Here is a 12,775-nt window from a genome sequence, read left to right on the forward strand (position 1 = left end):
TTACATGTGTCTTTTTTGTATATCTCTTAGATTTTGTACATGACTGTTCAATTCAGTACTTTCCCTGGAGAGCTGGGCAGAGTGGCATTCATGGTCAGCAGTAGGGCACATCCATGCCGCTGTCTGATCGTCCCCATATACCCACATGAATACTGGGCCGTCAGAAATCCGCAGCATCCCTTGCTACTATAGGAAGTCCACCTATACGCTCTCCTCTCTTCTCTAGAGCCCCCATAGGCCCTCTGCCTCCCACCCAAGCCTGGTATTACCCAAGCTTTGCCCCTGGGCTTGCTGGAGGGGGACACAGGCTATTCTCCCTTGAAATTCAACTGAACCGATGACTTTGCTTCCTAAGTGATGTGAGGATATGGAGCAGCCAGGCCTCTGAGCAGATAGAACTGCCCCCCCCCCCCCGCCCCGCAATGGGAAACTTATTTCACCTTTCGTTGTCTCGAATAGTTTCAGGAAGCTAGAGCCTACTCATTATCACAAAATTCAGTGTTTCAGAAGAAGTTGTCTAGAACTTCTTGTCTTCATCTTTTTTGCCTCTTAGAAAGTAGAATCTCAGTCTGGTTACGCAGCCACCCCCATGCCAAGCCTAGATCAAAAGGAATAAATGCAGAGAAGATGTCCTGTGTTCTACAGTTAAGAAATAGGAAACTCAATATGTGTTTACAATGATAGCAAAGTTAAAATAGCTCATCTCATGCTCCATTGCCAAATGAAGTGTAACAGAGACATAAACATTCTCCTTAAAAAGATTGTTTTAGAAGAAAAGTATGAATCGCATCGTTTGCTGAGGTACTGTTTGAACAGATGGTGTGATTAACAGCTAACATGTAAGCCATCTTGGGAGTTTCTGGAAAAGTAAACAAGTGGAGCTCGAAAAAAATCACTTTATTCCCCAAAAGGTTCTTTCATTCATTTCACTAGGAAAATGGGAAAGTCTGTGTTTGAAGGCTCAGTTTCCTTGGCAAATGGCTAGGGGGAGCAGGGAGGAGAGTGTGTCTAGAGCAAGGCCACACGGACGTGGGCATGAGCTCCGGATTCACTTCCTGGGGGATCACGTGGGTCAGAGCAGCCCCTGCGCAGAGCTGATCCTTGCCAGTAACTCAGGTTGCTCTCTTCCCCTCTGCTTCTCCTGAGTGGCCTCAGGGGCTTGGGAGGGGAACTGAGTTGAGGGTTCGGAGCCAGCCACGTTCCTGGCGCTCTGCAAGGCACTTCATGTGCCTGAAAGTGTTTCTCAGGCAAGCCGAATGTCCCCAGGGTGGTCGACTGAAAGGGGAAGTTGAGGTTCATAATGGGGGAGGAGACTTGCCAAAGCCACAGGTACTTCCTTCATGAGTTATCACTGAGACACTGGCCTGTTGAGTTCCTGCGCCCTTAGGAGGTGACTCTGCAGAGGAAAGGGCACTGAGCAGGATGTCTGGAGAGGAGTGTGGAAGTCCCTGCTGCTCACCTGTGCCAGGGAACCAGCGCTTTCCCTTATGCAGCCGTCTCCCCGCCTTCAGAATGTGGGCACCGCATCGGATGGGCTCTAAGGCCCTCATTTGGGTACCAACGTGGCACCAGGATGTCAAGTTGGCTTCCTCAGCCCCATTCCGGAGTATCCTGGGCTGACGTAGGAGAAAGTCCTTGGACACCGGTGCAGCAGAAGCCACTGTGCCACTCGGAGAGACTGGCTGAGCGTTGGCAGGACACTCTCCCTGTTGCCTTCACCCAAGGGCTCTCCACCGAGCGACGGTCCACCACAAGTCACCCTAGAGTTCATTCACTCATCTGACATTTAATGTGCAGTGACGCTCCAGGATCAGGACCAGACACTATGGTAAGCAAGGGGAATGTACTGCCTCTCCCTGCGTAGTTAGACCCGGTGGGGAGACACACAAGTGAGCAACTGAAATGCAGAGGAAGCCATGAGGATATAAGTCAGGGATCAGGAGCCCGACCTGAGGAGTGAAGCTATGCAAGGTGGGGATGCTGACTCCCAACTAAATCCACCTTACTAACCATCCAGCTATCTAAAGTCATCTGACTGTAGCACATTGGCTTGCCTTTCATCCCGACCATCGCATTGCTTAGATGCACGTGTTATTTTCCCAGGCCATTCAGGGTCAAAATTTGCCAGGAAGGCAGTAGAATCTTGTATGTTTCCAAAGGTCTAGAGACTTAATTATGGAGGAATGCAACTTTGGTGATAATAATCCAGAAATAAACTTCGCTTGGGCATGTTCATGTAAATACTTCTGGGCTCTTTCATACAAAAGGTGTTCTAATTGTCTCTCTAGGGCCTAATCCTGGAGGCTTTGAAATAGTTTCCCTTGGCAGTTTTCAAATCTTTGATACTGTGTCCGTGTGCAGGTGTGATGCCATCTGCTTCTAGGGGTTTTTTCCCCCTTCAGTTTTTGTTTCTTTTATGAAATAGACTTTCAAAATATTCCTCTTCCCAGATAATGATGGGGAATGGCCCTTTTGAAATATATTTGGAATTCATTCCATGTCTCTACTAAATGGAATGGAAAAGCTGACTGCGTGGTTTGATGTTTATTTGCAATAATCAACGACAACACTTAATACTGAACTATCCTGCAGCTATGGAAAGTGGTATGACATGTCCTCAAAAAGTGAAAATAGCCGGCGCCGAGGCTCACTAGGCTAATCCTCCGCCTAGCGGCGCCGGCACACCGGGTTCTAGTCCCGGTTGGGGCGCCGGATTCTGTCCCGGTTGCCCCTCTTCCAGGCCAGCCCTCTGCTGTGGCCAGGGAGTGCAGTGGAGGATGGCCCAGGTGCTTGGGCCCTGCACCCCATGGGAGACCAGGAAAAGCACCTGGCTCCTGGCTCCTGCCATCGGATCAGCGCGGTGCGCCGGCCGCAGCGCGCTGGCCGCGGCGGCCATTGGAGGGTGAACCAACGGCAAAGGAAGACCTTTCTCTCTGTCTCTCTCTCTCACTGTCCACTCTGCCGGTCAAAAAAATTTAAAAAAAAAAAAAAAAAAAAGTGAAAATATCGTAACCATATGATCCAGCAGTTCTGCTTTAGGGTACTTACCAAAAGGAATCCAAAGCAAGGTCTTAAATTGTTACTTGTATACTCATATTCATAGAAGCATTATTAACAATACCCAGAAGGTAGAAGCCATCCATGTCTCCATTGATAAATGAATGGATAAACAAAATGTGGTGTAGACATACAAAGGAATATTATTCAGCCCTTAAAAGGACAAAAATTCTGACATGTGCTACAATATTAACAAACCTTAAAGACATTATGATAAATGAAATAAGCCAATCATACAAGTATGGTTCCATTTATATGAAGAACCTAAGTAGTCAAATTCATGAGGAAAAGAGGGTAGCATGGTGGTAGGCAGGTGCTGTGAGGAGTGAGGAACAGGGAGCTATTTTAAAAGGTGTATTTCAATTGTGTTTGATGAAAAGATTTTTTGTAGGTAAGTTGCACAACAATTGGAGTGTTCTTAATGCTAGTGAACTGTACACTTAGAAATATTAAGATGGCAAATTTTATGTCATATGTATTTAAAAAGTAAAAGGATTAAGTTAAATGAAAGATGCCATTTTTAAAATGAGTTATTTTATTTCTTTGAAATACAGAGAGACAAGGGGTTGGAGATAGAAAGAGACAGAGATGATTCCCTCTCCAGATGACCACAATGGCCAGGGTTGATCTAGGCTGAAGACAGAAGCTTAGAACTCCAACCAGGTCTCCCACGTGGGTTGGTAAGAGCCCAAATACCTGAACCATCTTTCACTGCTTTCCTAGCAGGGAGCTGGATCAGAAGCAGAAGCAGAAGCAGAGCAACTGGGATTGGAATCAGCACTCTGTTATGGGATGCCAGTGTTACAGGTGGCCGCTAAACCCACTGTGCCACAATGCCGGCCCCAAGATTCTATTGTTCTTAATTTATTCCCACTCAAACAATTCTTCCAAAAGTCATCTATACATTGAGTGCCATCCCAACAAAATAATAAAATAACAACATACTGTTTTAGTTAAAAAAAAAAAACAAGTGATTATAAAGTTCATAAGGAAATTCAAAGTATCTAGGACAATCAAATAATTTCAAAACAGAAAAGTTTGAGACTAAAATTGCCACACTTAAATATTTATTGTAAAATGTTAGTAAACATGATAATATATTAATGATGTAAAGAATAGACAAATTTACGAAACAGAAATTATTCCAGAAATAAATACACATACCTATATTGAAAACCAGTTGTTGGGGCCGGCACTGTGGTGCAGCAGGTTAAAGCCCTGGCCTGGAGCGCCAGCATCCCATGTAGGCGTCAGTTCTAGACCTGGCTGCTCCTTTTCCAATCCAGCTCTCTGCTATGGCCTGGGAAAGCAGTAGAAGATGGCCCAAGTCCTTGGGCCCCTGCAGCGTCGTGGGAAACTCAGAAGAAGCTCCTGGCTTCTGGCTCTAGCCGTTGCGGCCATCTGGGGAGTGAACCAGTGGATGGAAGATCTCTCTCTCTCTCTGTCTCTACCTCTTTCTGTAACTCTGTCTTTCAAATAAATAAAATAAATCTTTAAAAAAAAAAAGAAAACGAATTGTTGACAAATGCCCAAATACAGGTCAGGGAACCAGCGATGGCCTTTTCAACAAATGGTGATAGAAAAATTAAGTATTAACAAATAGCAAAATGTTCAGCAATCTGTATCTTGCACCACATAAAAGTAATTCAGCAAGCATGTGTAATAAACATAAATGTATTATCCAAAACTATGAATCTTCTAGACAAAAATGTGGGAGAAAGCATATGCAATTTTAGGTTAACAAAAAATTTCTTAGATACACCAAAGGATAATCCATAGAAGAACAAATTGATTAGCTGGACTTCATCAAAATTATAAATTCGTACTCTTTGAAAAACACTGTTAAGATAAAGAAAATACAAGTCAAAGACCAAAATAAAGAGTAATCTGATAAAATATTTAAATCCACAAAACATAAATATTTAGTCAGTATTTATATCTAGAATTTATAAATTAGATTGAAACAATCCATTTTTTTCAATTTTTCAAAGATTTTATTTATTTTAGAGGTAGAATTACAGACAGAGAGAGGGTGAGACAGAGAGAGAGAGAGAGAGAGATCGAGATCTTCTATCTGCTGGTTCACTCTTCAAATGGCCGTAACGGCCAGACCTGGGCCAATCCAAGGTTAGAAGCCAGGAGTTTCTTCTAGGTCTCCCTCGGGGGTGCAGGAGCCCAAGCATTTGGGCCATCTCCCACTGCTTTCCCGGGCAATCAGCAGAGAACTGGATTGGAAGAGGAACAGCAGGGACATGAACCAGTGACAATAAGAGATGTTGGCGTTGCAGATGGAGGCTTAGCCTACTACACCACAACACCGGCCCCAACAGAAATCCAATTTTTAAAGTGGACAAAATATTTGGAGAGGCATTTCACCCACATATAGTTCTAAATATATAAAAGTTGTCTTGACCTCATAACTCATGAGGGGAATGCAAATCATAAACACACTGATTCAAGGTGGACCATGCCAAATATTAGCAATGAAGTGGTGTAGCTGGAACTTTCATACTATTTGTGGAAATGTACAATAGCACAACTTTGGAAAACTGGCAATTCCTTCAAATTTAGGTATCCATCTATCATATGATCTAGTCAGTCCACTCTTAGATATTTATCTAAGAAAAGTAAAAGCACATGTCCTTACAATAACTTCTATGAGAAGACTTTGAAAATTTTATGGGACACGGTAGGCATTTGGTGCTGTGGTTAAGACGCCATTTGGCATGCACACATCCCATATTACCATGTGTGCATTTAAGTCCTAGCTCTGTTGCACAATCTGGATTCCTACTAGTGTGCACCTTGGGAAGCAAGAAGTGCTATGTTCAAGTACTCAGATCCTTGCCACCATTTTGGGAATCTCAGACTGAGTTTCAGGTTCCTGACTTTGACCAGACCCATCTCTGGCTCTTGTGGACATTTGAGGAGTGAATCAGAGGATGTGAGATCACTCTCTTATCTGTCTCTATCTCTTTGTCTTTCAAGTGAATAAAAATGAATAAAAATTATTTTTAAAAGTCCATGGAAAAGTGGTATTAAAAGATTATATTGCTGCATAGTTTTTTCTTTTTTAAATTTTTATTACTATAAAGAGAACAGATTTCATGTATTTCATAGGTACAATTCTTAGAAGGTAGCCATACTTCTCTCTTTTTCTCTTTTCCCTCCCTCAATCCCCCTCCTTCCTTCCTTCATTTTTTTCTTTAATTGAATAAGCATTTTTTATGAACTTTTGGAAGTTCATGTAGCAGCTTTATTCATAATAGGCGAAACTATTAAACCATTCAAATGTCCGTCAACATGCAAAGGGATAAACTGTGTTATATCCATACAGTAGAATTCTAATTAGAGTAGAAAAAGGAATAAGCTACCAAAGCATGTTATAACATGAATGGATCTCAAAATAATTAGAATGAGTGAATGAAGCCAGGCAAAAAGTGTACTTACTATATCAATCCCTTTATGTAAAATTCTAGAGAATGCAAACCAATATGTTGACAGAAAGTGAATAAATGGCTTCCTGGGGTTGGGAAGGGCGGTACAGAATGGAAGGAAAGATCCTTAAGGGGCTCATAGAAACTTTGGAGAGGCGATGGATATATTCTTTTTTTTTCAATTGTGGACCTGATTTCATGAGTATGTAATATACATCAGCTTATCAAATTATATACCTTAGGAGCAGGTGTTGTGGGACAGCATGTTAATTCGTGGCTTGGGAAATCTGCATTCCACATCAGAGTTCTTGGTTCCAGTTCAAGCTACTCTGCTTCCTATCCTGCTAATGTGTACCCTGGGAGGCAGCACATGGTGTCTCAAGAACTTGGGCCTCTGTCCCCACGGGGGATACCTGGATGAAATTCTGGACTCCTGGCCTTGACTTGGCTTGGCCTGGCCCAGCCCCAGCTGTTTTGGGCATTTGGGGAGTAAATCAAGGGATGGTAGATTTCTCCCTCTCCCTCTCTCTTCTTTCCTTCTCTCCGTGTGTCACGCTGACTTTAAATAAAGAAATAAATCTTTAAAAACATGTGCAATTAAACCACAAGGAAGCTGTTCTTTGTGAGAAAGAAAGAAATAGCATAAAGCACAACTACTGCAAACCCAATTTTGCTGCAGGTCACAAAGTCTACATTAATTACATCTTCCTTCTTTCACCACCTATTTCATGTTCTTTTTATACTCTACCAGAATATCGCCTCATTGATTTTTGCTTTTATGTGTTGGAGTGACCCCAAGTTTAGTTCTCACTGGATCTAAGATCTCAGTGGTCCCATTTTTACTGACTTACCATAGTTTCCCTACAGCCATATATTTGGATATGGGAGTACTAAAAGACATCTTAGTAAGCCCCAGGGATCCAGGCATAGTACTTTTGGCCCTAATCTACAGGAGCGATCTAAATTCTCCCTGGTAATTTGGGTCAGTCACCATGACCAGCAGAGTAATCTCCTCTTCTTTGTTGAATAGTCCATATGAGATATCCAACATCATAAGAAGGTAGTCTCGGCTTCCAATGTAACATAATTATGATTTCCATCTCTGATTGAAGCAGAACTCCCTTAGGTATGAGTACTAGTCTCTCCAAATCCACCAAGACCAAGGGTAATGGACAGGAAACAAAAAATCATAAACCCACTATCAGTGGCTACTTTCACTTCTATTCTGGACCCTTATGGTCTGAAGGTGAGGGAAATGGCCACATATAGGCAATGTTTTCCAAAAGTTCATGGGAAATACATATTATGGAAAAAATGCAGGGATTTCAAACCTTTCCGTGGCAATTTCATTTTCCACGAACTTTTGGAAACATTAGCCTCCAACTTAAAGAGTGTGCTTCATCTTGTAAGACAGCACTCTACCCTTGAGATTTATTTCATCTGGAATTAGAACTAAGACTGAAAAGGTCATTCCTCCATTCTGTTATTTGCGGGATGTAGCAAAGGGCAAGACCAGTGGATTCTGTGAGTATCTGTCCATTGCCATACTCCCCCTACTATAAAATAACTTCTTTGGTCAGTTTGTGGTCATTGAAGGCAAAACTTTATTCAAAACATGTATCTGTTCTTGTGAGGATAATTCACTCACCTCTGATGGAGTCAATTTGCCTCCAGATGAACAATTTATTCCAAAGAGAATATTTCCATATTGGGGATTAGCATTTGTCTCTGCCCATTAATATCAGGATCTCAGCAGAGTTGGTAGCAAGCTTACCCTTGGTGAGAGGTTATCTTTGGCCTTGACCCAAAGTGTAGCCTCTTTCATTGTTCTCATTGCTACTTTATACAAGGGTCCATAGGGTAAGCCTCAGGGTAGCATGGAAAAGAGGTTGACTGACATTCACAAACCATGTCATCTTATCTACCTAATTATTGCCATCTTGCAGTGCATGTCTCTGGTTGGTAAATATTTTCACGTTTTGACCCCATTTAGAGAGGTTCATTCATTCACCTTTCCCTGATGCCCCCTTTTTCAACTAATTTTAATTTTATTCTTTCTAAATCCTTCCACGCACACTAATTTATTAGCCATATCTCATGAAATAGTATAGATTCATATCACCAGCCACTTGCCCTTCATCATAAAGTGGACAATGAGATATATTGCCCATGATTGTTCCCATTGGGAGATTTCCATTTACTACTGTTTTTCAGATCTGACACTGTGTGGGACTATAATGCAGTGTCCATCCATTGCTGTCTCGTGCCGGTGAACCTAGTAACCCACTCCTTAACCAGGTTCATTAATTGCTTGTTCGTGTATCTGCTCATAGGGTATTCCTAACAATGCAACAGCTTTTGCTAGAGGAAGAAATAGCCAAGCAATTGATGTAGATACCAGAGTAGTAGAGCCATCTGCTTGTATAGTTTACTTTTGCCTTATGGATATGCTCTGGCCTGTTTTATGTACTGCATTTACATTTTATAGTAGAATGAACTTGTGCCCATTGAACTTCTTGATTCCAGGAATTTAATAACACCCAGGCCAGAATGGGGGGCCCAGATCATATAATCACTGTTTTTGGCTCTATAATCATTTATTTAGTCTCTGCCAGGCCCAGTAGCAAATCAGATGCTGCTTTATAAGTGGATTATATCATGCAGACCTGAAGTATAGCCCCACTTCCTGCTCTAGGAGTCTCTGCAGTGATTCAAATGCGAGGTCTCCATAAACTTTCTGTCTGACATAAATACTTCCAACACCAGTGAGCCTATTAAGTCACAGGCCTGCATGTCAAAGAAGCTTGCACTGCAGCTTGGACTTGCTGCAAAGCTTCCCCCTTCTCTGTTTCCTACTTGAAATTGGTATCCTACCGGGTTATCTGCTAAATGGATTGAAGGTGCACAATTGAGTGTAGTATATTTTGCCTCTTTCTTTTTTTTTAAAGTTATTATTTATTTATTTGAAAGTCAGAGTTACATAGAGAGAGAAGGAGAGACAGAGAGAGAGGTCTTCCCATCTGCTGATTCACTCCCTAAATGGCTGCAACGTCAGAGCAGAGCTGATGCGAAGCCAGGAGCTTCTTCTGGGTCTCCCAAGCAGGTGCAGGGGCCCAAGGATTTGGGCCACCTTCTACTGCTTTTCCAGGCCATAGCAGAGAGCTGGATTGGAAGTGGAGCAGCTGGGACTTGAACAGGCGTCCATATGGGATGCCGGCACTGCAGGCGGCAGCTTTACCTTGCTACGCCATGGCGCCAGCCGCTATTTTAACTCTTTCAAAACTCAGAGGCATATTAAATGTTTGACTCTTTGTGAGGGATATGTAAGAGGTCTTCAAAAAGTTCATGGAAAATGCATATTAGGAAAAAATTCATGCACATATTTGAATTTTTTTCAGGCAAATAAATTTATAATTCCGTTTCCTATTAGCTTTTTGAAGTACCTTAGTATGTGCTACAATAAATTGCCTCTCAGTTTATAGGGTATATCCCTACACACCCAGACCACTATTCTCCTAGGAACACCACCAGGTCTCAGAGTTCTGAAACTTCATGGGGTTATCTCTCACTTTTTGATGTGTATGTCAATACTAAGAGTATCTGAAATGCTTGCTATTTCCCTAACAATTCAGTTAGCATTGCTACATCAATGCAATAGAGCAACAAATTTTGTAGGATATTTAGATGATCAAGATTCCTTTGGACTACATGACAATGGAGAGGAGAAAAACACCACCAGATGAAGGTAAACTGTTTCTGACTATCGTTTCTGATGGGAATTTAAAGGAAAGCATTTGCTAGGTCAATAGTTGGGTAACCAGTGGCAAAGGCTGTTTCCCTTTGCTCCTGTAAAGATACCATGTCTGAAACTGTGAATTGTATCACCACCTAATTTGTTTATAAAAATCTACAGTCATTTCCAAAACCAATAGTGTTTTTGCACCAAAGAGCTAAAATAAAAAACTACATAGGAATCATCATCCATGGATCTTTCAAGGCCTTAGTAGTGGCATTGATTTCTGATGATGATTTTAGTGAGGAAATGGGGTGAAGAAAACTGTTTCTAGGATCTTCATTTGGTGCTTCTACTATAAGACTCCTTACTCCATGGGATATCTGGCAGTTTTTTTTTAAAAAGCATTATTTTACTTATTTATTTAGAAGGTTGAGTGACAGAGAAAGAGGAAGAGAGAGAGCTAGAAATCTTCCATCTGCTAGTTCACTACTCACATGTTTACAACAGTGAGGGCTGAGCCAGGCCAAAGATAGGAACCCATAAATCCATTCAGGTCTCCAACATAAGTGATAGGGGCCCAAGTACTTGGGCCATGATTCACTGCCTTCTCAGGTGCATTAGCAAGAAGCTAGACCAGAAGTGGAGTAGTTGGTACTTGAACTGGTGATCTGGTAAAGGATGCTGGCATCACAAGAGGTGGCTTAACCTGCTCTGCTATAATGCTGCAACCTCTGAGAGTTTCTAAATCTACCTAATCCCACTTTTTTTTAAAATCAGGGGATTAGGGAAATAATCCCTGAATGGATGTGAGCCCAATGGACTCACTGATAGATTAACTTGGGTCAAGACTCTGTCTCCTGATCTCCAGAAACGTCCATTCTGACCAGCAAACCATGATGATATGTTGGGTCTCCAAGTTAAGAAACAGCATCTAATGACTTTAGGAAGGCTAGGAATTTCGCTTTTCCCACTGCACAGAAGCCCTGGTGAGGTTTTTAAGGAAGATTCGTAGTGCAATCTCCTTCAATATCTGCAGGGTATTGGTTCTAGGACCTCTCAAGGATACCAAAATCTGTGAATGCACAAATCCCTTAGATAAAACAGCACAGTGGGGGCCGGCACTGTGGCGTAGCGGGTAAAGTCTGTAGTGCTGGCATCCCATATGGGCGCTGGTTCAAGACCTGGCTGCTCCACTTCCGATCCCACTCTCTGCTATGGCCTGGGAAGGCAGTAGGAGATGGACCAAGTCCTTGGGCCTCTGCACCTGTCTGGGAGGCCTGGAAAAAGCTCCTGGCTCCTGTCTCCTGGCTTCAGATTCGTGCAGCTCCGGCTGCTGTGGAGAGTGAACCAGTGGATGGAAGACCCGGCCCCCTCTCTTCATCTGAGTTACAGAGAGCTGTAACTCTGCCTTTCAAATAAATAAATATTTTTTAAAAACCAGCATAGTGTTTGCACATAATCAGCACACATCCTCTTATGCACTTTGAGTAACCTCTAGATTATGTATAACACAATGTAAATGGTATGTGACCAGTTATTATATTTCACTATTTAGGAAATTATGACAAGAAAGTAAAGTCAACAGATCTTCAATACAGTTGCAACTTATCACCCAATATTTTGAATTCCTGCTTGGTTGAATCTCTGGATGCAGAAGCCACAGATGCAGAGAGCAAATTGTACATACTTGTGGTCACATTATAGTATTTTTCCTCAAGATGTTTCTCCCCCCTAACCAAGGATATCTAGGCCTATGAACAGGCTTAGACTGAGAACCAAGTAAAATGCTATGATTTCTCACTATGGCAACTTGAGTCAGGTTTTTACTAAAATGTTTCCCCTTGTAGAATTTAGTAGCATCTTGTTAGACTGTATATCTCATTCTTTTCTAGTAAACCTTGATGAATTAGCTATCAATACACCCAAGAGCAAGTCAGAATACTTTGCTCACTCACACTGTATCTGTGTTTTTTGTGACAATTTTCCCACTTTGTGAATACTGGTTAAGCACTTCTCTGGAATGAGATTGTGAATGTGGAAAGCAGGGAGCCCACCTTTCCCATCTTCCCAAGTCTTTGTCTTCCTTCCTTAAGGGTATGCTGAGTAAGTGTGGTGCCTTAACCTGAATGCATGCTAACATGGCTTTTAAATAACCTAGTCAACAGACTGTCAACAACTCTCAGAGGTGCTCAAATCCACACATTAAATCCAGAATTTCAGATAGGTGTACCTTTGTCAGTAAGTTCAATCAAATACAACTTCCTATTTTCCCTTGTCTAATACTCTTTGAATGCATTCCCATACCTATTCTTAAATCCCTATCAATATAAATTAATAAACCTTGCACTTCTTTTAGCGTTATGCACTATTTCCCACCTGAATAAACCTTGCATTTATTTTATGGCAGACTTGACCACAATTCTAAATGTGATTGAAGTTTTGATAAGGTCTATTTTTTAAAAGGCTTTTCATTCCTGAATAGTTTTAAATTTACAAAACAAAAACTGTGACATACTACAGAGTTCCCTTCTGAGGAAGGTATATA

The sequence above is a fragment of the Oryctolagus cuniculus genome, chromosome X (assembly GCF_051225735.1).
Source record: "Oryctolagus cuniculus isolate XC-2025 breed Fujian yellow rabbit chromosome X, ASM5122573v1, whole genome shotgun sequence".
Classification (NCBI taxonomy): Eukaryota; Metazoa; Chordata; class Mammalia; order Lagomorpha; family Leporidae; genus Oryctolagus; species Oryctolagus cuniculus.